We start from the raw sequence: 4,834 nt of genomic DNA on the forward strand, positions 1-4,834 counted from the left end.
AGATCTGTTTGTACTACTCATACCTTGTTACTTGTGCTATAAATAACACATATTCAATTTAGCATTTGTACTTTCATTTACATAACTATACTTGTGTAGAAGTTGAAGAAGCTCACGCTCTCGTGATCAAACTAATCATCCTTTACTCACTCAAAAGTTTTAGATATTAATTTTTTATTTACATAAAAAAATATTTAAGAATATCTACCTACAAAATGATTTATCCTTATTTTATACATTAATTATTGATGGTGTCCTTTTCATTTTCTCGGGCTCCTCCTTCCCAGAAAGCTATATTCGTATCCTGTAAGTCTTAAAATACGACAACCTAAGAATGTAAAGAGAGTTAGAGTTGGTTGACTCTCTGATGCTCAAGTCAGTGTTCACAAAAGTAACACAGAGACCCCGTCAAGACGTGGGATCCAACGAAGAAGAAGAAGAATTGTAAAAAAGTTTAATGGAAAAAAGTCATTTCCACTTACGAGAAAAAAATTATATCTCTCCGTTACCCTTTGTGGTGCTTATATAACTGATAGAAGAGCATCTCCACGTAGGCTACTATGCACTCTCCAACCATTGCTGCGAGGGTCAGTATACCAGATTCAATAGCTGTTAGAGGTCTCTCCAACCACAAGACGCCACCTATTCATCTGTCGATGATTAGGGTACCATATCCAGTAACCGTTAGATGCCTTTCCACTCATGATATGCCATGTACCCATCAGTGGGTGCTTTTAAGGAACCAAATCTGATCGTCGTTACACTGGAATTCCCACATAGGCTGCCAAATGTCAAGATCGAATACCAGCCTGTATTGGTGCTAGGGAATGCCACTCCTGAGTGCTCAAGGACATTCATCCTTGGTGGTCGGGAATGTCACTTCTTGGTGCTTAGAATATTATGTCTGATAGATAGGGCTTTCGGGGCTACACAATATTCGGGGATCGAGTCTGATCGATTGGGGTGCTCGGGAATGTAAAGTGTTCGGGAATCAAGCCTGAGTGATTGGTGTGTTCAGGAATGTAAAGTATTCGGGAATCAAGTCTAACTGATTGGAGTGTTCGAGAATGTAAAGTGTTGAGGAATCAACTCTGACCGGCTGAAGTGTTCAGGAATATAAAGTGTTTGAAAATCAAGTTTGACCGACTGGAGTGTTCAAGAATGTAAAGTGTTTGAGAATCAAGTCTGACCGACTGGAGTGCTCAGGGAAATTGACCTTTAGAAAAAAGAACATCGTACTCGGGAAACCAAGTATTCGAGGACCGACATCCGGAGAAAAGAGCGCTCTATGCTTGGGAACGCTGTTGTTCAAGAACCAAACTGGGTAGGCCGAGAAATTAGATCGGTCACTTGAGAAATAACCTGAATACCATCACATGTCCTTCCTTCAAATTGGACTGAAAAGCATAGTCGAATGAAATCCAATTAAGTAAGTAACAACTTCTTCTTTCAAGTGTTATCTCCTCTAACCTCCTTCTAGTGAACAGCCGACCTCTCCTATCTGCATCAATTATGAAAATCAACTTTCCAAGAGACCTTTTAAATAAATTAGATGGGCCTCCAATGGGCCATCACTCTTTGGATCTCAATCATGAGGTTGAGAATGTTGGAAAATCTAACAAATCAGAATGCTTTAGGCTATGAATTTGGAATAAATTCATAGTCAACTGCAGCTTCTCGATTTATCTTTTCATAGATAGTCATAAGATCGACCGTGTGGAGTCGCTGGATGACGAGATTCTACCTTTTACTGAAATACTGAAGTGGAATAAATAAGAAGGGGAGAAAATAATTATCAAGTTATCATGTTTACTTGGAATCATAGGTGTTGAAAAGATTTAATTTTATCTATTTTTTAATAAAATTTTTATTTTTATTTCAATTATTGAGAATATAGAAAAAGTAGAAATATAAAATAATTTAATGTCAAAATTATCCTTTTTTTTGCAGTGTACCAATGAATTTAGGTCAATGGCAAATAGAATAATGGAAAGTAACTTTACACAAGTTGAAATAATTTTGATTAATTTAAAATAATTATAATCAAAAGAATTTTTAATCAGCATTAAAGAAGTTTTAATTAATATTAAAACAATTTTGTTATGATAATTTAATCAAAATTGGTACAGTGGTCAACTAATTTTGAGGTGTTATTTTACTTTGATAAAATGTCTTAGAAATGAATAAATAAGTGGTGAGAAAGTCAAGTTTAGACTATTTGTTTTTGCATAAAGTGGAATTTGTACTTTGGAAGAATCATACTTTGAAATTTAATAGAAATAAATTTCTAAAAATGAATTTTAAATATAGATAAATATATTTCAAATTTATTTAACAGAAAGATCATCTATTTTCAAAATTATTTGAATAAAACTTTAGACATCTAAATTATCAAAAATAAATGAAACAACCTATTTATTTTTCGAGGCGGAGCAAGGTGGGATGGACCTATAGTTGTCAATTTGAGTTGGGTCCGTCGGATTGGTTCGCCTCGTTAAATAATTTAGGTGGGTTGGATTGAAATTTTATCAATCCATTTTAAGATGGATTCAAATGAGTTGACCCGCCTAGGCTCGTGACCTCTGTGGATTGGCCTGCGACGGACTTGGATTGCTCGCGGGTTGAGAAAATTTATTTATTTATTTTAAAATTTAAAATTAAAGTAGAGAACTCTTCTGCAAAGGTGGAATCCGCCACCCCGCGGCCTCACACGGTCGGTCCCACGACCATCTGTGAGGAGGTTAATCGGGAAACTATAGTTGGCCATTACGAGGGAGGGCATTGTCTCGGTTTTGCTGAGATTCGACTCCTTGCCCACTTCAGCAAGTTTATCCTACAATAACTAATTCAATCATGCCCCGAGAGCAGATGCCTCTAACTCAACATAATGCAAGGTGTGTCCCTTCAACTTTGTTAGTATTATCTATATGGTGCAATAGAGTAGACAACCAAATGGTTTGGCTAATCATTTGTTATTGCAACTACTAAACACTTGACATGATTTAATTGAGATCAAAAAGATGTTTCTCTAAGTAAAGACAACACTTATCTTGTCTAAGTTGGTAGCCTATTTTTAGAATTTGGCGATCTTAATTTTTTAGATAACTTTGCATCTTTTATTTTATTTATTATTATTATTATTATTTATAATTTATATATCTAACTTTTCAAATCGATTACTCCGGAAAGCGCAAAGTGGTCCGACACTCATAGTCGGACTTTTTGAAAATCAACCAAGCTAGATAAATATCCTTACTATAAATTGACCTTAGATGCTCCTATTTGTACCACTCTTCTGCATAAAGATGGAATCTACCATCCCAGAGACTCCACACGGTCGACCCCATGACCATCTGTGAGGAGGTAAATCGAGAAGCTGTAGTTGGCCACGACGGAGGAGAGCATTGTCTCAGCTTCGCCGAGATTCGATACCTACTTCTGCAACTCTGTTCCATCGTAACCAACTCAACTATGCCCCAGGGGCCTGTTTGTACCACTCTTCTTCTGAAAAAGGTGGAATCCGCCACCCCAACGACCCCACACGGTCGACCCCACGACCATCTGTGAGGAGGTAAATCGAGAAGCTGCAATTTGCCACGACGGAGGAGAGTATTGTCTCGGCTTCGTCGAGATTCAAACCCTTGCCCTCTTCTGCAACTTCGCTCTCGTAACTAACTCAGCTATACCCCGATGGCAAAAAAATATATATAATTAATCAATTTGTTGAGAGTGGGATTTGAACCCACGCCCTTTCGGACCAGAACCTTAATCTGGCGCCTTAGACCAACTCGGCCATCTCAACAGATCTGTTTGTACTACTCATACCTTGTTACTTGTGCTATAAATAACACATATTCAATTTAGCATTTGTACTTTCATTTACATAACTATACTTGTGTAGAAGTTGAAGAAGCTCACGCTCTCGTGATCAAACTAATCATCCTTTACTCACTCAAAAGTTTTAGATATTAATTTTTTATTTACATAAAAAAATATTTAAGAATATCTACCTACAAAATGATTTATCCTTATTTTATACATTAATTATTGATGGTGTCCTTTTCACTTTCTCGGGCTCCTCCTTCCCAGAAAGCTATATCCGTATCCTGTAAGTCTTAAAATACGACAACCTAAGAATGTAAAGAGAGTTAGAGTTGGTTGACTCTCTGATGCTCAAGTCAGTGTTCACAGAAGTAACACAGAGACCCCGTCAAGACGTGGGATCCAACGAAGAAGAAGAAGAATTGTAAAAAAGTTTAATGGAAAAAAGTCATTTCCACTTACGAGAAAAAAATTATATCTCTCCGTTACCCTTTGTGGTGCTTATATAACTGATAGAAGAGCATCTCCACGTAGGCTACTATGCACTCTCCAACCATTGCCGCGAGGGTCAGTATACCAGATTCAACAGCTGTTAGAGGTCTCTCCAACCACAAGACGCCACCTATTCATCTGTCGATGATTAGGGTACCATATCCAGTAACCGTTAGATGCCTTTCCACTCATGATATGCCATGTACCCATCAGTGGGTGCTTTTAAGGAACCAAATCCGATCGTCGTTACACTGGAATTCCCACATAGGCTGCCAAATGTCAAGATCGAATACCAGCCTGTATTGGTGCTAGGGAATGCCACTCCTGAGTGCTCAAGGACATCCATCCTTGGTGGTCGGGAATGCCACTTCTTGGTGCTTAGAATATTATGTCTGATAGATAGGGCTTTCGGGGCTACACAATATTCGGGGATCGAGTCTGATCGATTGGGGTGCTCGGGAATGTAAAGTGTTCGGGAATCAAGCCTGAGTGATTGGTGTGTTCAGGAATGTAAAGTATT

General features: G+C 37.9%; 1 non-coding gene across 1 annotated transcript; it reads right to left on the minus strand.

Moving 5' to 3' along the window:
• Nucleotides 1-3,721: 3,721 nt before the first annotated feature.
• Nucleotides 3,722-3,802, minus strand: TRNAL-AAG (transfer RNA leucine (anticodon AAG)). The gene has a single exon. It is a non-coding gene; the product is annotated as a tRNA-Leu (tRNA).
• Between the last annotated feature and the right edge of the window lie 1,032 nt (nt 3,803-4,834).

Source organism: Curcuma longa, unplaced genomic scaffold (assembly GCF_044706935.1).
Source record: "Curcuma longa cultivar G26 ecotype Majalengka, Jawa Barat unplaced genomic scaffold, ITB_CL_G26_1.1 contig_26112, whole genome shotgun sequence".
Lineage (NCBI taxonomy): Eukaryota > Viridiplantae > Streptophyta > Magnoliopsida > Zingiberales > Zingiberaceae > Curcuma > Curcuma longa.